The sequence below is a fragment of the Sus scrofa genome, chromosome 1, assembly GCF_000003025.6.
Source record: "Sus scrofa isolate TJ Tabasco breed Duroc chromosome 1, Sscrofa11.1, whole genome shotgun sequence".
Taxonomy (NCBI): domain Eukaryota; kingdom Metazoa; phylum Chordata; class Mammalia; order Artiodactyla; family Suidae; genus Sus; species Sus scrofa.
In genome coordinates this window covers 58,145,727-58,169,381 of record NC_010443.5, presented here as the reverse complement: position 1 = coordinate 58,169,381, position 23,655 = coordinate 58,145,727, and the positions used below count along the sequence as shown (strand labels likewise).

General features: G+C 38.8%; 1 protein-coding gene across 8 annotated transcripts in view; it reads left to right on the top strand.

The window, feature by feature from the left end:
- The window catches only part of BACH2 (BTB domain and CNC homolog 2), a 400,538-nt gene that overhangs the window by 112,359 nt on the left and 264,524 nt on the right, over positions 1 to 23,655 (top strand). The gene's annotated exons all lie outside the window — the stretch shown is intronic.

Sequence of the window (23,655 nt, the reverse complement as noted above, 5' to 3'; positions counted from 1 at the left end):
TTACCCATGGGAGACATTCTTTTTTTTTTTTTTTTCCAATTAAAGAGTGTGTGTTTTTCATGACGACAAAACTAATGCATGTTCATTTTAGAAAAATTGGAAAACCAAATAAAAAGCAAAAGCAAAAGGACATGTAATTCCATCATCTAGGGAAAACTATCCAGTGTTATATTGTAGTGCAATTTTAAAGTATCTTCTCCTGGTGTTCCCGGTGGCTCAGCAGGTTAAGGACCTGGCATTGTCACTGCTATGGCTCTGGTTACTGCTTTGGGGCAGGTTCCACCCCTGGCCCAGAAGTTGTTGTGTGCCCTGGGCATGGCCCCCCAAAAAAAGTATCTATGAAATTGAGATCTGTATATGCAGTTTTGCTTTGTGCTATTTTCATGTAACATGTCTTTACGTGTTTTCATGTTAAACATATTTTAAAACTTACTTGTAGGGCTGTTATACTATTAGGATAACTTAAAAGTTGAGAATCCAGCTTCTGGTCCTCTGAAACACACATTTAATGTATAAAAAGTCAAAGGATTGTTCTAATTGTTCACCAGCCCATCCAGACCTGTTTCGGAAACAGAGCCATTGTTCATCTAAAGTGGAAACTCAGCCAGCTCTGCATATTTCCTCAGGCTGGGTTGCTGTTCCATGTCTATCTTTCCTCATTGACTTATCAGCCCCCATGCACACATGCACTTTTGTTTATAGCAGTCTTCCTGATTTGCAGCCACGGCATGGGTGTTGGAAAACTGCCCAGCTACATACCATTCATACTAGCTGACATTCAGCTTCTGGTAGCAAATTGTGGGGGGATTCGCTCTTAACTCCTTCCATCTCTGAGGAGCTCACCTATAATGCTGCTGACCACAGAGCCAACAGACCCACGAACTCTCCAAGTGTTTTATTTTCAGGCGCACAAATGCAAAGAGGCGTATTGGGCCCAGTGTTGTGACAGGATTGGGGTCACTGGTAAAAATCATCAACTCACTATTTGCCACCCCCTTAGCATTACCATAAACAACTGCTCAAATTCATACTCCTTCAAGCCGGAGATGATGTTTCTCGAAGCACCCTGGAAACATGCGGAGTCTGAAGGTGTTTTGCAAGGAGTGACAGAGACCAGTCACCAAGTCTTGGAAGACAGATGGGACTCCTGGATGAGGGCTCATCTCCTGTGTGAGAAAGCATCGCCTCATCATCCCTGAAGCCATCCTTTTCAGGAAACTTCCACTGGTCCTCCCACCTGCCCCCAGGAGCCTGCTCTTCTCCAGGGGTCTTCTGTTTCTTGTGGAGAGTGAACATCAGAATAGAAGGCCCAGTGGGGCTAAGTGGTAGGAGGGGCTGTGAAGGGGCAGGTGGATGGGGGGTATGCAAAATAGTCAGACTACATACAAATATTGGCCAAGGTTCAGAATCTTTCCATTAACTCCTCAAACACTTACCTACTTTTCTTCAAAAAAGCTGTGTTACTCCCTTACATCAAACAACCTTCCTTATATGCAGGAATCTAAAGAGGAAATATTCACAATAACAGCGGGCCAGGAAAAGGGAGCCCAGATAAAGAGGAGATGTTAAAATGACATTCATTCTATTTACAAATATCTCCGCTGAGCCTGTTTCAGTGGTTAATCAGAGCTTTCTTGCTTGGCACTTTCTAAAATGATACCATTATCGTGTTTGCTATTTCAGCAGTTCCAGGAATACCTTGCCTGTGGGTCAAGGTACTTGGTTTTCATATAAACAAGTCATAAGAGCCTTTTATAATTTCAGAAAGACAGTCAAAAAGAGACAAAATAGCTACACGAGTTATGCAGATAAAAAAATAAATTGGCAAGTTTCCTCTCCTAACACAGACACTGAGAGAAGGCATCCTCTACTTCCTCTGGGGGTTAAATGTTGTTTATTTGTTTCCCCCTCAAACCATGCTGAATTTCGTCTCTTAGTAGACTGAGGCACCTTTGGAACTCCCGTGGGAGACCACTAGATGCATGCTTAATTGCTTCATGGATAATGTGAAGTCTTGGAATGAAATCTAGCCATCACTCATTAACTAGCTTGGCTTATTAAACCCTGACAGCTCATAGAACTCATCCAAACATCCTTGATGACAGGCAGCTAGCTCAAGAGCCCCGGGAGTTGGTTGGGTTGAATTGTACAGTAGAATGAGTTACTGCAGAACTTCTGTTTCATCTGTTTGAACTTATCCTCCTGAAATCTAAGGATGACAGAAGATGATTTGCCAAATGCTTTTTTCCAGCTTTCCTCGATGGCAGTAGGAAAAAATAAGTGAGTGTTTTCTTAATTGGGAGTGTCCACTATTACTGACAAGAATTATGAGTTTTTGTTCAAACTTTCTGACTTGCTAAAATCTATTTATGGAGGATAGTAAGGGATGCGCATGTTATCAGGTATGTTCCAGTTTTGCAGATCTTGCTTCTCACAGCAGGGACCTATGGTCAGCGTTTTCAGGCACGGACATGTAATCAGGGCACAAACTCAGCAAAGACTTTTCCACTCCAAAATCCGTGTCAACATCAACATACATCAGGTTGATTGATTTGCTCTTTGCTCGGTACCACAGATCAGATAATGTCTCTGAAAGCAAATACATTCAAGGTGTTATACAAACATCAGCCATTATTATTTCTCCGAATAATCTCACCCTGAGGAGGTAAAGAGAGGTCTGAATTAGTGAAGAGCATTCCATATGTCAACACATACACGTGCATACATACACTTGACATTTCATGTGTGGTTTCACACCTAAAGCCAACATTTGAAAGGTTAGTGGGAGTTCCTGTCATGGTGCAGCGGAAACAAATCCGACTAGGAACTGTGAGGTTATGGCCTTGCTCAATGGGTTAAGGATCCGGCGTTGCCGTGAGCTGTGGTGTAGGTCGCAGATGCAGTTTGGATCTGGCATTGCTGTGGCTATGGTGTAGGACAGCAGCTACAGCTCTGATTCGACCCCTAGCCTGGGAACCTCCATATGCTGCTGGCGCGGCCCTAAAAAGCAAAAAAATAAAAAAAATAAAAATAAAAAATGAAAGGTTAGTGGCTTACCCTGCTATTGCTGAGTTAGAAAGGGGCAAGAATGAAGATATGCTTGTATGAGTTGTATCACGTTTTCCAGTAGAGATTTAGTGAAATATCACTTAAAGGCAAGTCCATAGCCCTGCCTGCATGATCGACCTATTACAAAGTCACCTTATGAATTTGTAAGGTCTTAACCTCACAGTTCCATGGAAATGATATTGTAATGAAGGCCTGTGGTGTGCCAAGCCCCGCACTAGCCACTGGGGCAAAGCAAGGATGAGAATTGGTACAGAGATAAATAAGACCTCACTCCCCAGGGGGCGCATGGAAAGATGAGCACCTAAACCCGTAGTCAAAGCCGAGGTGAGAATTTGTGGGAGATGCCTGTCCTAAGGGATGTGGGTGTGCAGAGGGCGGAACAGTCCTGCCTGGAAGAGGTAGGAAAACCTTGATGGAGAAGGTCACTTTTGAGCTGCATCTGAAGAGTGGGAAGGAGTTTCCCAGGCAGAGGAAAAGTGGAAGAGGATTCCAGATAGAGGGCCCATACTGTGTGAGAGGCCGGGAGGAAGGAAGCGCATGGCTTGTTCAGTGATTGTCAAGATGTTTCCACTTGTAGTGTACTGGAGAGAGGGGAAGAAAGTGTCTGATTCAGAGATGAACAGATTAATATGAATTTCATAGGAGCGGTGATTCAAAGTATATGCCTGTACAGCAGAGGTTTGCTCTCAGCATCAGCCAAAGCCTGAGCTCTGGCTTCAGCACCAGGCAGACTGTACTGTTCTCGCCTGGAAATGAGAGGTTTGAAGGACCATCAGTGGTTTTGAGGAACGCTCCAGAGGTCCGCAAATAATGGTGTGGAGCCCTGTCTTGAAGCTGCCCATCCTGGATCTGGTGAATCTCGCCAGCCTGAGCCCCCTGATGAAAGTGTATCACCCTGATAGTTCTGGTGGTTCAGAGCCCAGGTCTCAGGGCCAGAGAGACTTGGGTATACATCTTCTGCTATTTATTTAGTGTGGGATTTGGGGCAAGTTTCTTTCCTTTCTTTAAAAAAAAATTAAACATAATTTTATATATTTATATAATGCAAGTGATTTTCTGTAAGTGCATGAGTGTGATAACACCATACATATTTTTTTTACTCCCCTCTTTAAAGGATTTTCCAGTTTTGCACCAGAACACTCACATCCTTATTCCACCTTCACCCACTTTAACTGCCCAGGTAGCCTTCCCTATTTTTCCATGTTAATACAATCAGTTATATGAATGTACTGTCATATAAACACACACTAGCACACAGAGGGATGGTGGGCAGGGGTTGTCATTTTGTTTCACAGAAGTTAAAACATATTATATGGAGTATTCTCAAAGCATTACTGCAATTTTAAGTCAATAACTTCATAATTATAATTGCTATACACCTACAAAAGAAACATTTGAACATTTAATTATTTGCATTTATTTTACTTGGTGAATTTTGAATAAAAATTTTTGCTCAATTTTTGTGTGCAGTGGTTTCTGTTATGTTGAATTTTAAAAAGAAAAATCAGTATTTTAAAACATTAAATGTTGGAACTTTCATGTTTTTGTCAGTAAAAAGCAGTTATACTTCTGAAATTATTAAAGTTTAAAAGAGTCACTAAGACTTTTGCGACTCCTCATTACATTGTTTTACATCCTGCTTTTCTAAAAAAGCCACGTTGAAACCTCTTCATTTGACAGATAAAACTCTAGTTCATTCTTTTTAGTGGCTGCCTAATATTCCATAGTGTAATTGTTATAATTTATTCCACCAATACTCTATTGATGGACCTATACCTTGGTCCTTCCCCCTCCCCTATTTTGCCATTATCAACATTATAGTCGGAACATCTCTGTACATAGCCTTGCAAACAAGTATTGGTATTTCTATGGCATTGGCTCTCAGGAATGGAGCTGCAGCATTGAAGAATAGATGTACAGTTGGCCCTTGAACAACATGGATTTGAACCACGTGGGTCCACTTATACTCAGGTTTTTTTCAATTGTAAATACTGCAGTATTTACACAGTCCGTGATTGGTTGAACCCACAGAGGCAGAACCACAAATATGGAGGATCTGCACGTACAGAGGCCCAACTCTAAGTTACATTCAGATTTTCAACTGTATGAATGTTTGGTGCCCCTGGCCCCCAAGGTGTTCAAGGGTCAACTGTAATTTTAATTTTAATGGATATTGCTGTGAATGGCTTTAGTTGATTAATAACAGTGCCTTCCGTTTTAGGGTATTTGGAAAGAACATTCACATGCATCAGCTTTGATGTCATGGTAACCTTTGAGGTAGGCAGAGCAGATACTACTATTCCCATTTTACTGATGAGAAAATGGAGGCACAGAGAAGCTCAATGGCTTCTCATAGTTATCCAGGTGGAAAGTACTTGACTTCAGTCTGGAACCGAGTCTTATCTTGAGGAAGCCCTGTACAGACTCCCTTTACCTACATGTTTTGTTTTGATGACTCAGTTAAATGAAAATCTAAATGGATTGAGTTAAGGACCTATACCTTTGGTTTTGCCACCAGGAGAGGGCAGTAGTTGAAATACATTTATTTTCCTAAATATTGGTACCCTCAGCCTCTTTTAAGAGTCGTATTTTTTTTTTTTGAAGTTTGCAGTGCCCTAATTACAGTTAATACACTTAATAAAGTTTTGATTTGTCTGATCCTTGAAATTTTTATTAAGTTTTAATGGTTATAGTTCATCAGTGATCAATTTCCTCTGATTAATTAGAAACACACAATAGATTGTATTCCAAGGGTTGTAAAAGAACAAATACTGTTTCCGTAGTTCCCTCAAAAACTTCGGTGTTACATACTCTGGGTCTGATTGTTCAAATTCCGGTTTTACAAATTTACCGCCTGTCATTTGGGCCGTTCATGTATCCCTTAGTTTCCTCATCTGTAGAATGAGGGAAAATATACCTGCCGCCTAAGGTTGTTTTAGGGAGTCGTAAACGTAAACCATTTGGCACAGCACGTAGCTCACAGCAAGGCCGCAGTACAGGCATGTATATGTGGGCTCCCCATGAAGCTAGGCTTTCCCGGCTGAATAGGAACAGGTTAGACCCTAGCAGTGTCTCCCAGAAATACAAGGGGTGGGATGTATTTTCTTAAATGGTTTTCAGCTATACTGTTGCCAAAAAGGCATTCAGCTGTTCTGCATTTTGTGCCCAAAGCAAGTATTGATACAGCCCCTTAAGTAGAAGTGAAATTATAGGAAGGCACATGGCATTTCTAGGTACCATTTTTTTGAGTGACAAGTGTATAAACCACAGTGAATACTTTTGTTCCTGCAAGGGTTTGATTGAGAGGAACAGCAAAAAGAATTTTAGTTTCTCTTCCTCCAAGCGAACATTATTTTTTTAGCTGTCTTTTTTGGGAGATGGGAAGGAGGGGTTACTAAAAACCAAGAGTGTGTGGAAATAGGAGGGACAAGTATAGTTGGCGTTCGCTCACTATAGCTAATAGAAACCCCCCATAAACGTGGCTGGGGAGACATCTGGGAACAAACAGATTTTTTTTTTTCCCCTTCAAAAATGTTAAGCATCTTTTTGTTTCTAGCAGCAACAGCTGTAGAATTCAGCTATTTGTTTGTAACATGATGTCTGAGCAAGGGCTGATGTTTAGATGTGGTGTATTAATATCCAAAATGTCGTTGTAGATAATAGTAAGGGGGTGAGGTAAGTGGAATGAAGCCAGGAAGCTGACATTTCATCCTCTCCGAGGTTTGTGAAAAGGCCACAGCTAACTTTGCATTTCCCCAGGAAGGAGGGCGGAGGTTTGGTTGGTATCACACCCTGCACATTATTTAAACACAACGTTGTTCGTTTTCTCCTCTGTGGAGAGCGGTTACAGAAAGTGCAGCTCTGGTTGACTTGGTGCTGGTGCGCTGCTCTTCCGGTCTCCAGCCTTTGGGAAGAGAGCGCGCCCAGGTGCCTGCTCTGGGCTGAGAACGAGAGTGGACACTTTCCTGACCCTACTCAAGAGTCGGTGGCTTCTGGCATCCTTTCTTTGGAAACGGTTTTTCAGTAAAGGAAGAGATGTGTCAAGGCCAGTAGCTGGAAGGAGTACCCAGATTTATGATCCACAAGCCTTTCTTATCAGCTTTAGAGGGTCAGAAAAATGAGCAGGTGCTGTGGAATCTGTTGAGTGTGGATCCTTTACGGTAAGGAGAGGGAGGCTCAGAGAAAGCCTGCGACAGCCCTGAGTCACAGTTGATGAGAGGCAGAACCAGGGAATCCAGGGGTCCTGGCACCTCTTCCAGTTATGCTCCATAAACTTCACAGGGAGCATGCTGGGGGAGAGTTCACGGGACCTGTTTCCCTTTTTTTGTGCGTTACATTTCACCAGAGATGCAAGCTGCTGATGAAGGCAGTGGAGTCCCAGAGACCCAAATTCTCATCAGAATTCCACCACTTACTCACTGAAGGATCCTGGGGATGTTAACCCCTAAATCTCAGCTTCCTTGCTTGTAAAAAAAAAAACAAAAAACAAAAACAAAAACGGGGGTGTGTGGCTAATGATAGTTCATTGAGTTGTCATGGGAGTTCTGTGTGATAATATATAAAAAGCTGGGTACAAAGCCTGGTATACTGTTGGTGCTCAGTAGATGATAGCTTTTGGGGGACCATAGCTGTGCTGCACACTGAAGATACAAAGAAAACCAAGATACCATTCCTGCAACGAATAGTTAGCAGCATAGTTGGGAGGACAGACATGTAGGTAAATAAAGCAGCACACGTGTTTGACAGGATGACAGCAACAGGTACATAAGGAGTGCAGACGGGAGTGACTTGGGAAGCTTTCAGAATGGAGCTGTTTCACAGAGTTTTTGAAGATGAATGATGCTTTTGAGGCAGGCAAGGATTTTTTTTCAGGAAGAGAGACGAGCATACAGTATGCTAATGTATGGACCCAAGAAATGATATTTTAATATTAGCACATTAAATTAACATATTCATATTACCTTAGAGCTGCAGTTGGTTTCCAGGGCTGTGATCTGAAGCATATGCACAGAGCAGCCAAAAAAGACAGTAGAAAAAGGGCCATATTCTAAATGGTTTGGAGGCTAATCTGTGTAGAGATGGGGCAGTACTGAAAGATTTTGAAGCTGGGAAGTAAGGTGGTGATGTTTGTGTTCTGTAAAGATTGCCCTGAGGACAGGTGGAGAATGAACTGGAGGAGGAGAAAGCATGCAGGCTGATGGGTGATAGTAAGGCATGGATCTGGCTTGAGTGGCTGGACTCAGTCACCCAAGGCTGATTTGGAAGGGTAGGTAGTGAGCACCATTTGGGATATTTTGGGTGGCGTATCCAGATGGCTGGATCATCAATATCATTTTAATTATACTGGCAATTGAAAAACATTTTATGAGAAGGGAAAATATTTTCAGCTCTCTCTGACATTGATCTCCCATTATTTTTGTCTGAATAAAATTTCTCTTTCAAAGAATTTTCCTGTAAAAGAAAGGAGTAGGCCTTTTCCACTAAGTTGTTTTTCATATAAAAATTCAAGTCATTTTGGCATGGCTTATTGGTGAGTGTTCTTTCCTTATCATGTGTTCATTTATTGTTTCTCTTCTGTCTTATGCAAGCAGTTAGGAAAACAGGGATTTTGCTGTGTGTCTTTAAAAACCTATCAAGAGGAGTTCCCATTGTGTTTCAGCAGCTTAAGAACCTGACATGGTATCCATAAGAATGTGGGTGCGATCTCTGGCCTTGCTCAGTGGGTTATGGATCTGGTGTTGCCGCAAGCTGTGATGTGGGTTGCAGATGTGGCTTGGATCCAGTGTTGCTGTGGCTGTGGACGGGCAGCTGCAGCTCTGAGCCCAGGAACTTCCTTGTGCCACAGGTGCAGCCCTTAAAAAAAAAAAAAAAAGAAAGAAAAGAAAAAAAATTTAAATAAAAATAAAAACCTACCAAGAGGGTGGCGATTGTTTTGCAGTATATACAGATATCAAATCATTACTTTGTACACCTGAAACTAATATAATTTATGTCAGTTATAGCTCAATAAAATATCAGTAAAATAAAATAGCCAGTCCAGAAAAAAAGAAACCTATCAAGAGCACTTCTTATGACTTCAGTGGGTTAGGAAAATCATCATATGAATGAGGGCTGTCAACTTTCCTATAAATGAATAAAAAATAATAAATATTAATTTAAAACTTAGAGAAAAATAACTTCTTAAATGCCTGTGTTTTCCCACTTGAAATAATATTATGGTACATTAAAAAGCACATTTTGGTCAGGTTCACTCAGGTTCATTTACTTCTTTGAGATAGGATGTCTACTGTACATATAGAGGGGAACATATCGCATATTGGTAACTTTTTTTTGTTTGTTTGTCTTTTTGCCATTTCTTGGGCCGTTCTCGAGCATGTGGAGGTTCCCAGGCTAGGGGTCCAATAGGAGCTGTAGCCACCAGCCTACGCCAGAGCCACAGCAACACAGAATCCGAGCCGCGTCTGCGACCTACACCACAGCTCACGGCAACGCCAGATCCTTAACCCACTGAGCAAGGCCAGGGATCAAACCCTCAACCTCATGGTTCCTAGTCGGATTCGGATTTGTTAACCACTGCGCCAAGACGGGAACTCCGCATATTTAAAGAATAAAATAAAGGAGACATTTACATTTATATTACCTATCTCAGGAACATTATCACTACTATTGACATCCACATTTACCGTCCTCCTATCATGTTCTGCTTCCTGCGGCTACTCTCCTCGATTTGGAGTTAATCACTCTCTTGGTTTTATTTAGTGTTATCTCATATGTATGTATCCCCTAAACAATATACTATATTATTTTAACCTTTATGCAAATGGACTCATACTAGATATTTTGTGACTTGCTCCTGCCAAAATGCTATGTTCTGAGATTCATCTATATTGATATATGTAATCTCTTTAGTTCATTCATTTTCATTGCTGCATCATATTTTATTGTATTTATTACAATACAATGTATTTAGCCATTTCACTGTTGAAGGGCCCTGCATTTTCTCGTGTATATGGTAACCTTATTGGTCTCCTTTTTAATAAAAATAATTTGTAGATTCTTTAGGTTTTTCTGTTTAGACGTTTATATCATCCATAAGAAATGATACCTTTAATTTTTTTTTCCTTTCCAATCTGTGTAATGTTAATTCCCTTTTCTTATTTTATTGAGCTGGCTAAAATCTCCAAGGTTATATAGAAGTGGTAGTAAATAGCAAACTATCTTTCCATTGACTTTATAGGCAATGACTTATACTTATTGAGTATGATGTCTGCTAGATGATGTAGGATTAGGTAGTGACACTCTTTACCCAGTTGATGATGTCTTCTATTACTGGTGTACTCAGGGTTTAAATCATGAATGGTTATTATATTTTATCAAATGCTTTTTCTGCATCCTTTGAGATGATCATATGTTTTTTCACCTTTAATCTGCTAATGTGATGAATAACATTGATTGATGTTGAAGCAGCCTTGTATTATAGAAATAACTCAAATTTAGGCTTGTTATGTTTCTTCAGAAACTTCTGTATTTGAATTGCTAATATTTTGTTTGAGAGGTTTGCATTTATGTTCACAAATGAGATTGTCCTATGGTCAGTTTGTCCTTGAGGTTCTGTGAATTTATTTCTTATACGTTTTGAAGATGTTAGGCATATATTATTATTATGTCTCTCTGGTGGATTAAATGTTTTTATTACTATGTCATAACCCTTTTCATCTCTTTGGCAAAAATTAATTTTGTATGGGTTTAATTTAGCTAAACCAGATTTATGGGTATTTTTCCAGCTTCCTTTTGTCAGGGACACAAAAGGTTTTAGATTTGTCTTTGTAAATCACATAATTAGATTTTGTCTTTTTTATTAGCTTTATTAAGGTCTAATTTATATACAATGAAATGCAACATTTCAAGTGTACAGTTTGATGAATTTTGACGAGTATAAGTCATGTAACTAACACCACCGTAAGGACAGGGATCATTTCCATCACATTAGAAGTTCCTTATGCCCTTTTGCAGTCAGTTTCTTTTCCTCGCCTCTGGCCATGAGAAACCACTGATCTGCTTTTCTTTCTTTCTTTCTTTCTTTCTTTCTTTCTTTCTTTCTTTCTTTCTTTCTTTCTTTCTTTCTTTCTTTCTTTCTTTGTTTCTTTCTCTCTTTCTTTCTCTCTTTCTTTCTTTTTCTCTTTGTTTCTTTTTCTCTTTGTTTCTTTTTCTCTTTCGTTCTTCCTTCCCTCCTTCCCTCCTTCCTTCCTTCCTTTCTTTCTGCCACAGCTGTGGCATATGGAAGTTCCCAGGCTAGGGGTCAAATATGAGCTATAGCTGCCGGCGTATGCCACAGCCACAGCAACACCAGATCCTTTAACCCACTGAGCGAGGCCAGGGATCAGACCCACATCCTCATGGATACTAGTCCAGTTCTTAACCCACTGTGCCACAATGGGAACTCCTGATCTGCTTTTCTATCACTGTAGTATTTATTGACTTCTCTAGAATGTCATATAATGTGGGATCATCCAGTATGTAGGCTTTGGTGTTTGACTTCTTCCATTTAACACAATGCTTTTGAGATTCATCCACGTTGCAACATGTATCAATATTTCATTCATTTTCTATTTTTTTTTTTTTTTCCCACTGTACAGCAAGGGGGTCAGGTCATCCTTAGATGTATACATTGCAGTTACAGTTTTTTCCCCCGTGTGGCTCACAACGTTTTCTATTTTTTTAACAGCACCTCCGGTATGTGGAAGTTCCCAGGCCAGGGATCCAACCTGAGTTATAGCAGCAACCTGAGCTGCTGAGGGAACAGTGCCAGATTCTTAATTGGCTGCACCACAAGGGAATTCCCATTTTTTAAGTATCATTCTATTGTATGGATATACCACAGTTTTTTAACCATTTATCAGTTGAGTTGTTTCCAATTTGAGGCTATTTTAAAAAAAGCTGCTGTGAACATTCATATTCAAGTGTTTTGGTGGACATGTTTTCTTTTTTTTAATTCAATCAGATAGTATTTGTCTTTTAACCAGAAAATGTAGTTAATTTCTATTGTTTACTAGATTGCATTAGTTACATTTGCATCTTCAAACCAAAAATAATAATGCATTTATAGTCATTTTGATTGTGAATTTTTTGCTTTCTATTTGTCCTGCTTTTTCTGTGCTTTATTTTTCATTATTGCCTACTTTTGGGTTGAATGAATTTTGCTTTGTTTCTGTTTTTGTAATTCCATGTTTTTCCTCTATGACTTTGGCAGTTGTATACACTATTTTCTTTCAGTGATTACCTTAGAGATGTTAGCATTTAATGAAGTGTTACACTACCCAGTGTCTTTATTCTCCCAAAGTGTTCAGGAATCTTAGAATTCCGTTAATTTTGATCATTCTTTTTCAACCTAATATGTCATTGTTGCCCAGTTTTCAGTTTTATCTTATTTTTTATATTGAACATTATTATAATTTATATATAGTCAGCATTTGTTTTATATGGTCTGTGTTTATTTCAGTTTAGTCATATGTTTACTATTTTCTTTGCTTACTATTCCCTTTCATCTCAGACCACTTTGCTTTTTTCTGAAGTATGTGCTTTAGAAGTTCCCCCTTTTTTGCTCTCCCTCCTCCCTGACTGAGGCATGCAGAAGTTTCCTGGGCCAGGAATCAAACCAATGCCATAGCAGCAACCCAAGCCACAGCAGTGACAATGCCAGATATGTAACCTACTGAGCCACCAGATCCATAGAAGTTCCTTTAATGAATGTTTTTGAAAATGGACTTTATTTTTTGTTTGACTAAAAATGCCTTTATTTGTCCCATTTGTTTTCCCAGATTTCTCTTCTCTTTAAGAAATCAGCTATCTATCTAATTATCACTTATTTGTAGATCTCTGTTTTTCTCAGGCTGTCCTGAAGATCTTTTTTTGATGCTGGTGTTCTGTAGCTTTGCCAGGCTTTATCTGGGTGAAGATTTCTTTCTTTTTTTTTTAAATTTTTTTATTTTTTGCTTTTTAGGGCTGTACTCGAGGCACATTGGAGGTTCCCAGACTAGGGGTCAAATCAGAGCTACAGCTGCCAGCCTGTGCCACAGCTGCAGCAACACAGGATCTGAGCCTTGCCTGCAACCTACACCACAACTCATGGCAATGCCGGATCCTCAAGCCACTGAGTGAGGCCAGGGATGGAACCCACAACCTCATGGTCCCTAGTCAGATTTGTTTCTGCTGCGCCACAATGGGAACTCCAAAGATTTCTTTCTATTTAGCATCCTGGGCATTCATTTGGCTTCCTGAATTTGATGATTGATAGTTCTGGAAAACCTCAAGTACAATCACTTCTAATGATGCTTTTCCCTCGTTCTCTATATTTTCCTTCAAACTCCACCCTCCATAATTTTTAATCTTTCTTTAATATTTTTATCCTTTTTCCATCTCTGTATAAGATTATGTGTACTTTCTTTATATCTATCTACCAAATCACTAATTCCCTTTTCAGCAGTATCTAATTTGGCATTGAATTCACCTATTGAATCTCTAATTGTATTTATTTTCATTTCCAGAAGTTCTTTCTCATATCTGCCTAGTCTTTTTTGATCTTATTCTTTTATCATACTTTAAGATCATGTTTTCTTTCTTTAAGCACATAAAACATATCTGTTTTATATTCTGTATCTGATGCATACAGAATCTGCATTCTCTGAGGGTTTGATTCTACAGTTTGCTATTTCTTTTATTCGTGGAAGCTTCTTTTTGTGTTTTGAGATTTTTGATTATGAACTCAATTACTTGGAACTCTATGTAAGAAAATCCTTTGAAACTTGGATTTAAAGCTCATTATTCTAGAGAGGCTTCAATTTCCTTCTGCTACATGTTTGGAGGCACTGCCATTCTGGACCTTTTTTATGCTAAATATTTGTGTTTCGGAGAGGATATGCAATTTCTGATCCCAAACAATGTAAGAGTGTGCTTGGAATTTTCTGAGAAAATTCCTCCTCTCCCAACTATCCTTTCTTGTGTGCCTGGGAAGTTTTTCTTAAAGTTACCCAATGAGGATTTCAACCTTCAGGGGTATGGGTTTCAACCCTCACATCTTGTGTGCACATTAGGCTTGTCTCCTGTCCCAGAGACACCGTGTCTCTTAGAAACCCCAGCAGAATTAGCCTCCAGGGGGTATTTATCAGCTTCCTGGCTTCTAGTCTCCTTGTCATCTCCATTCTTTAACAATTGCTGTTACTTTCTTACAGTTTAGCCATACCTTTTTTAAAATGTTTTTAATGCTTACTCCAGCATTTTCAGATGGTCTGCATGGATTTCCCATACTTTGACAATCAGAAGTCCTCCAAACTTGAAAGTTGAAATGTCTCCCAGAAAGGGAGCAATAATAAATTGGTTAGGTCCTTTAATTTGTGGATATTACTGAAACCAAAGTTTTGACTTTAATTTTAATTTTCAAAAAAGTTGTGGTTGGTTTGCATAAACATTCACATTCATTTTAAAAAGTTTCCCTCCAGAAGTTCCCTTGTGGCACAGCAAGTTAGGGATCCTGTGTTGCCTTAGCTGCAATCCGGAGACTGAACTGTGTGTTCAATCCCACAGTTGAAAATCTGTATACTGTCATTTTTGCCTCAAAAAACAAAGGAATTGATAAATGACTTGCCCCAATGGCAGGAAGCTGAAACAGTTTGGAAAGAATCAGAACTCAGAACTAATTCTTTTGATTCCATGTATTGTGATCTCTAATTAAACACAAACTTTCCTCCAGGCTTAGTTATATTAAAGAGCTGTAAAGTGAAAATACGTACTATATTTATTGGGGGATATCTGCATATAAATGGACCCTCTCAGTTCAAACCTGAGTTATTCAAAAATCCGCTGTAGGATTTCCTGTTGTGGCTCAGTGGAAACGAATCTGACTAGTAACCATGAGGATGAAGGTTCAATCCCTGGCCTCCCTCAGGGTGTTAAGTATCCGCTGTTTCTGTGAGCTGCGGTGTAGGTCACAGATGTGGCTTGGATCTGGTATTGCTGTCACTGTGGCATAGGCCAGCAGCTACAGCTTCAATTCGACCCCCCCTAGCCTGGGAATCTCCATATGCCTCTGGTGTGGCCCTAAAAGGACAAAAAAAAAAAAAAAAAAAAAAAAAAAAATCCACTGTAGTATGTTAAAAAGTGATTAATGGTTGTACCAATTTACCATCAACAGTGAAGGAGGGTACCCTTTTTAAAAAAATTTTTTTATCTCAATGAATTTTATTACATTTATAGTGGTACAACAATCATCACAAAATCCAGTTTTATAGCATTTCCATCCCAAACCCCCAGCCCATCACCCCCATTCCCCAACCTGTCTCCTTTGGAAACCATAAGTTTTTAAAAGTCTGTGAGTCAGTATCTGTTCTGCAAAGTTTGTTGTGTCCTTTTCTTAGATTCCACATGTAAGTAATAGCATATGACGTTGGTGTCTCACTGTCTGACTTCACTTAGGACTGTAATTTCTAGGTCCGTCCATGTTGCTGCTTATGTCGTGATTTCTTTCCTTTTAAAGGCTGAGTAACATTCCATTGTGTGTATTTACCACATCTTCTTTCTCCACTCCTCTGTCTATGAACATTTAGGTTACTTCCATGCCTTGGCTATTGTATATATTGCTTCAATGAACCTTAGGGTACATGTATCTTTTGGAGTCGTGGTTTTCTCTGGATAGATGCCTGGGAGTAGGATTGCTGGATCAAATTGTAATTCTATTTTTAGTTTTCTGAGGAATCTCCATACTATTTTCCACAGTGGTCGTACCAATTTACATTCCCACCAACATTGTAAAAGGGTTCTCTTTTCTCCACACCCTTTCCAGCATTTGTTATTTGTCCACTTGTTAATGATGGCCATTCTGATTAGTGTGAGGTGATACCTCATTGTAGTTTTGATTTGCATTTCTCTAATAACTAGTGATGTTGAGCATTTTTTCATGTGCCTTTTGGCTATCTGTATATCTTCTTTGGAGAAATGTCTTTTCAGGCCTTCTGCCCATTTTTCAGTTGGGTCATTGGTTCTTTTGCTGTTGAGTTGTATAAGTTATTTGTATATTTTGGAGATTAAGCCCTCGTCGGCTGCATCATGTGAAACTACTTTCTCCCATTCCATAGGTTGTCTTCTTGGGGTTTTTTATGGTTTCCTTTGCTGTGCAAAAGCTTCTAAGTTTGATTAGGTCCCATTGGTTTATTTTTGTTTTTATTTCTTTTGCTTTGGGAGACTGACCTAAAAAAATAGTTGTACGGTTGATGTCGGAGAATGTTTTGCCCATGTTCTCTTCTAAGAGTTTTATAGTAGCTTGTCTTATGTTTAAGTCTTTAAGCCATTTTGAGTTTATTTTTGTGCATGGTGTGAGGGTGTGTTCTAGTTCATTGATTTATATGCAGCTGTCCAGTTTTCCCAGCACCAGTTGCTGAAAAGACTGTCTTTTCCCCATATTATATTCTTGCTCCTATGGTCAATTAATCTGGGTTTATTTCTGGGTTCTCTATTCTGTTCCATTGGTCTGTATGTCTGTTTCTGTACCAGTACCACACTGTCTTGATAATTGTAGCTTTGTAATATTATCTGAAGTCTGGGAGAGTTATGCCTCCTGGTTGGTTTTTGTTCTTCAGAATTACTTTGGCAATTGGTCTTTTGTGGCTGCATATTAATTTTTGGATTGTTTGTTTTAGTTCTGTGAAAAATGTCATGGCTAATTTGATAAGGATTGCATTGAATCTGTAGATTGCTTTGGATAGTATGGCCATTTTAACAATATAAATTCTTCCAGTCCAGGAGCAAGGAATATCTTTCCGTTTCTATGAATCCTCTTTAATTTCCTTGATTAATGTTTTATATTTCTCAGCATATAAGTCACCTCCTTGGTCAGGTTTATTCCTACATATTTGATTTCTTGGGTGCACTTTTAAAAGATATTGTAATTTTATATTCCTTTTTTAATATTTTACCATTAGTATACAAAAATGTAACTGATTTCTGAATGTTAATCTTGTATCATGCTACTTTACTGAATTCATTGATCAGTTTGAGTGGTTTTTGTGTGGAGTCCTTAGGTTTTCTATATTTCATATCTTGTCATCTGCATAGAGTGACAATTTTATTCCCTCTCTTCCAATTTGGATACCTTTTATTTCTTTTGTTTGTCTGCTTGCTGTGGCTAGGACTTCCAATACTATGTTGAATGAAATTGCTGAGAGTGGGCATCCATGTCTTGTTCAGATTTTAGCAGGAAGGCTTTCAGCTTTTCTCCTTTGAGTATTGTATTGACTGAGGGTTTGTCATAAATGGCTTTTATTATGTTAAGGTATGTTCCCTCTATACCCACTTTGGTAAGACTGGAAGTTTGGAGTTAGTAGATGCAAACTATTGCATTTGGAGTGGGTAAGCAATGAGATCCCGCTCTGTCGCACAGGGAACTATATCTAATCACTTGTGATGGAATATGTTGGAGGATAATGTGAGAAAAAAGAATATATATATATATATATATATATATATATATATGTATAACCTGGTCACTTTGCTATACAGCAGAAACTGACAGAACATTTTAAATCAACTATAATTTTAAAAAAGTTTTAAGTGCTGTAGGGACCAATCAGGCTGGTAAAGAAGGACTGGGAGATCATATTCTTATTCACTTTTAAAAGAATATGGTTAAGATTGTTGGGGACCATTTCAATTACAGTTTATGCAGGAAGTTACTTTAAACACTCTACTATTGCAGCATTGTTAATTCTAACTTAAATTTGTAAATGTTAAGTTGAAAATGACCTCTACATTTGTAGACATTCCAGGATTGGAAAAATAAGGTTTTTTTGTAATTGCTTGGACATTCCTTGAGTAAAAAAGTAAATGATTAGAAAATATTGACCACAGTAAAACTTCAACACCAAAACATTTTAAATCCTCAGATTTTAAAATACCTTTAAATGAGAAAATATTCCTGTCTACCCATCAACCCCCACAAGGGATTAAACAACACAAAATACTCACCAAAAACTAAATACCAATGGGGGCTAAATATCTGTTATACTTAACTCTCTCTGCTTGGTTCTGAAAGTCCCAATTGGTGAAGTTATAAAAAGCCATTCATTTCTTTAGTATGAAAACTGAAAAACAGGGCAGAAGTAACCAGAAGGGAACAAAGAGAGCAGAGGAGACCTTTGAAGACCATGGCAGTGGACACCAGGGTGCTGTTTTAAAAGGAATCAGGGCGCTATTTTAAAAGGAGCACCGTTAATCCTGAGACTAAAGCACCACAGACTAAGAGCAGAGGCCCATTTACAGCTCATTTCCCACGAGGGCATGACCAGGCTCTGTTACAGGCACGTCAGCTGAAGGACAGAGAGGCTTTTGTCAAACAATTGTAGTGACTATCCACAGGAAGTAGGGCGAGTGTCTGGGTTAGTCTCCTGACACCGGTGACTTCATCTATCCTATCTGTGTGAGTATCAGGGAAAGGTTCAGAATGGTAAGAGTTCTTGCAGAAGGTTATTCAGGAGTGAGTTTTCTATCTTTCAGGCATCACCCAAGACTTTCACATTTTTATTGAAGTATAGTTGATTTACAATGTTGTGTTAGTTTCAGGTATATATCACAGGATTCAGTTATACGTACATATACATATTCTTTTTCATATTCCTTTCCATTATGGTTTATTATAGGATATTGACAATAGTTCCCTGTGCTATACAGTAGGACCTTGTTATTTATCTATTTTATATACAGTAGTTTCATCTGCTAATCCCAAACTCCTAATTTACCCCTCCCTCACCTCTTACCCCCTTGGTAACTATAAGTTTGTATTCTTTGTCTGTGAGTCTGTTTCTGTTTTATAAATAAGTTCATTTGTGTCATATTTTAGATTCCACACATAAGTGATATTATATGGTATTTGTCTTTCTCTTTATGACTTACTTTACCTAGTATGATAATTTCTATGTCCATCCATGTGGCTGCAAATGGCATTATTTCTTTGTTTTATGTTTGAGTAGTATTCCATTATATATATACACCACATCTTCTTTATCTGTTCATCCGTGAATAGACATTTATTAAGACCTTCAGTTTTTAATGTAGTTTATGCTGCGATTTTTCTAAGAGTAAAAAATTGAGGAGGGCAGAATATCTGTCTTCTTTTAAGGACAAAATAACTTTTCACAACGAGAAGATAGTCATCTTTGGACCAGGAAAGGGTCTTCACCAGACCCCTGATTGGCTGGGGCCTTGATCGTAGATTTCTCAGCTTTGAGTACAGTGGGAAATAAATATTTGTTGTTAAAGCTTAGGAAAAAAAGACTTTTGAAAATGTAAATCCGTTTACTGCTTTTTCTCATTGTAAAAAGTAACAGATGTTTATTAAAAATCACTCATACCTGAGAGAAAGCAGCTGTTCCTACTATTATGTGTCTGCAGTTCCTGAGCTGTGTGCCGAGGCCCACTGGGGCAGTACAGCACATTCACGGATTTGCCGCAGGAGGTTCTCCATTGTCAAAGGACACACATATTTCAACACAAGATTATACTACATTCCTTCTGATGACATCATATCTTTGCAAACGTGGGCTTTCAGAGATTGCTGAGTTTTTAATGAGAAAAAGTGAGGACCATGTGAAAACTCGTGTGCATTAGGAAATGAGGGGCATGGGGTCCAATCTGATTCCAAGATTTGAAGTTACACCTTGCCCAACAGGTACACACATCATTCTATTAGTCACTTATTAGGAGGCTATTTAAGAAAGAAAAAAAAATAGTGTTTTTCATTTATGTGTGTTATTTTTTTCCAAATGGCTCTGTAGTCATTAGCACACAAATTGTTTGTACCTAGCTACTGAACAAGCCACACTATTAGATAACTGTTTGGGCCTGGAGGCACTGTTAAAAAATTACTGAGACTCTAAGAGCTTCTAGAATCATTTAGGAACCTCTAATATAGACTTCCAGACCTTTTCCTGTGTACACCATATTTATTTTTGAAACTTTTTATTCACTTAACAGTAGTATCTAGTGGAAATCTTTGTGTTTCCACTACTACAGGTCTATCTATTTCATTATTTTACAATTTTAATGGCATAATAGTTGTCCATTGTTTGAATCTATTACTTTATCAACCAGTCCCCTAATGTTCGAAGTTGAGCAGAACTTTACTTTTATAATCAATGGTGTGGTCAACCTTGTTGACATCTTCTCTGTTTACATATCCAATGATTTCCTTAGGCTAGATTCCTAGAAAGCAGTTTGCTGGGTCAAAGAATATGTACTTTCTTACGCTTTGATGTCCAGCGAAAGAAAAAGAGAGCCAGATTGCCCTTCCAGAGAAATTGTGCCAATTTCTTTCTACCAACAGTTTACAAAAATGCCTCAGATTCTGATGGCAACATTGCTAATTATTAGAGATATAAGATGTTCAATATCGCTAATTATTAGAGAAATGCAAATCAAAACTGCAATGAGGTAGCACCTCACACCAGTCAGAATGCCACCATCAAAAACTCTATAAACAATAAAAATGCTGAAGAGGAGTTCCCATTGCGGCTCAGTGGTTAATGAACCCGACTAGCATCCATGAGGACGCGGGTTCAATCTCCTGCCTTGAGCTGTGGTGTGGATTGCAGATGCAACTCGGATCCCGAGTTGCTGTGGCTGTGGCTGGCAGCCGTAGGCAGCCGTAGCTCTGATTCGACCCCTAGCCTGGGAACCTCCATATGCTGCAGGTGTGGCCCTAAAACGACAAAAGACAAAAAAAAAAATGCTGGAGAAGATGCAGAGAAAAGGGAACCCTCCTCTACTCTTGGTGGGAATGTAAACTGGTACAACCACTCTGGAGAACAGTATGGAGCTTCCTCAAAAAGACTAAAAATAGACTTACCAGATGATCCAGCAGTCCCACTACTGGGCACATATCCAGAGAAAATCATAATCTGAGGAGATACATGCACCCCAGTGTTTATTGCAGCACTGTTTTATGATAGCCAAGACATGGAAGCAACCTAAATGTCTGTTGATAGAGGAATGGGTAAAGAAGATGTGCTACATATATGCAATGGGGTATTACTCAGCCATAAAAAAAGAATGAAAAAATGTCATCTGCAACAAACTGGTGAACCTAGAGAGTATCATAATAAGTGAAGTAGTCAGACAGAGAAAGCCAAACATCATATAATAGCAGTTATATGTGGAATCTTTAAAAAATGATACAAATAGACTTATTTACAAAACAGACTCACAGACTTCAGAAAACAAACTTATGCTTTCCAACAGGGATAGATGGCAGGGAGGGAGGGACTGGGGGTTTGGGATTGGCATAGGCACACTGTGGTATATGAAATGGATGGTCAAAGGAGACCTGCTGTTATTACACAGGGAACTCTACTCAATATTCTGCGATAACCTATGGGGGAAAAGAATCTATAAAAGATTGGATATGTTTATGTGTATAACTGAATCACTCTGTTGTGCAACAGAAATAATCACAACATTGTAAATCAACTATACCTCAATAAAACTTAAAAAAGGGGGGGGGGAATAAAGGAATACCTCAGTTTAAAGAAGTGAAGCATTGGAGAACTCCCAGCCATCAGAACTCAGGGTTGTGACTCGATCGGGGGTGTTCCTCTTCCCCAATTGTTAAATAAACTGAGTGCCGGGGAAAAGCTGGGATAAGTACATATTGGGCCAGAGTTCTTGGGAACCTCTTAGGCCACATTCAGCGAGAGTCGGAGGTAGCCGATAGCAATATCCAAGCAGATACCAATTTAGAGAACAGGAAAACCATTTGTCAGGAAGCATCTTTAGCTTTTGGTTCACTCACTAGTTTTTCAAAATGGGGGAAATAGGCAAAAGACCAAAACAGAAGTTGACATCAGGGAATTTTTTTTTTTTTGAGAGGACGGATTTCAGAGTACTGTGAGGGTCAAATAGGGTCCTTCCTGTTTTGTGTCCACAGCACATATATATATTTTCATCTCCAACCATGTGTACCACATTTTAAACTACATTCAATTTAGACAAATGAGTTAGTGTGTTCAATTGTGAGTTACTCAGGAAAAAAAAGTATATTGTGTATGTGGGCTCTGATCATGAAGGCACAAAAATACGTGGTACATTTTAGAAAGATTTCCATTTTAAATAAACTCTGGAGCCCTCGGCTTTCTGGGAAACTAAGCTGTATGGAAAGACTCATTGCTGAAACATCATGAATGACTAAGATTTTTTTTGTTAAAAAAATATATATTACCTGTGTGTGTGTGTGTGTCTTTCTAGGGCCACACCCACGGCATATGGAGGTTCCCAGGCTAGGGGTCGAATCAGAGCTATGGCCACTGGCCTACACCACAGCCACAGCAACACCAGATCTGAGCCACGTCTGTGACCTACACCATAGCTCATGGCAATGCCAGATCCTTAACCAACTGAGCAAGGCCAGGGATTGAACCTGCAGATACTAGTCGTTTCTGCTGAGCCACGACAGGAACTCCTATATTACCTTTTTTAAGATGAAGACATCCACCTTTGATCTTGATTTACAAAATTTTTAAATAATTCAGATCGATAATTTTATAAACATGCCTGTTAAGATAGCATTCTAGATTAAAGCTGTTTGAAAAATGAGTGCTTAGATAGATGATTCTAAAAAGGTGAGTGAGTTTGGGGTTAACATACACACACTTGCATAATATAGGTAACTAACATAGACCTACTGTATAACACAGGGAAATCTACTAAGTATTCTGTAATAACCTATAAGAGAAAAGAATTTGAAAAAGAATTGATATATATGTTTGTATAGCTGATTCACTTTGCTGTATGTCTGAAACGAACACAACATTTTCAATTAACTATACTCCAATAATAAAAGTTTTTTTTTTAAAGTAAAGAAAGTTTTAAAAGGTGAGTGGATTCTTTTAGCCATTCACACTTTACTCTTTTCAAATGGCAGTAAAAATTAGTGGGATAAGATGTGAAGTAGAGTGATCCTACTTAAAGCAGACAATATCCTTAGAAATTTTGATGTAGAAAAATTAAATCTGTATTATAAATACTCATCATCACTTCATTGCCTTTACCCAAGGCCACATACCAGCAAGAAACCATTTTCACTTATGTCAGAAGAAGTAAAAAGACCGCTCTGGTATGTTTATCAAACAGTTGCAGGGTGGAGGGCCTTTCCCTCTTTGTGCAGATGGAGAATGTCTGAACTGTTGGAAGCCTCCATGTGATTCCACTGGTGCAAGATATTTCCTTTTAAATCCCCACTAGAGAATTCTCCCTAAGTCTGGTGTGTATGCATGTGTCATCTTTAGGGAAGTGGATTGTATTAAGAGAGAGGTGAGATTCTGCCTTTGTGACTGGTGTGGGTAGGAAAAAGAAGCTTTTAAGGAACTTAGGAGAATTTGAAGACCATATCAGCTATTTTTTATTTGACCAACATGGTTCTCTTCTGGTGTTTTTAAAACATCAGCTACAGATCTGCTTCCAGAGCCATGGTCGTGTTTACAGATTTTAGAGACACATCCCAAAGAGTGTGCTGTAATTATGTAACCCTCATCTGTCATCCCCAGAGCAGAG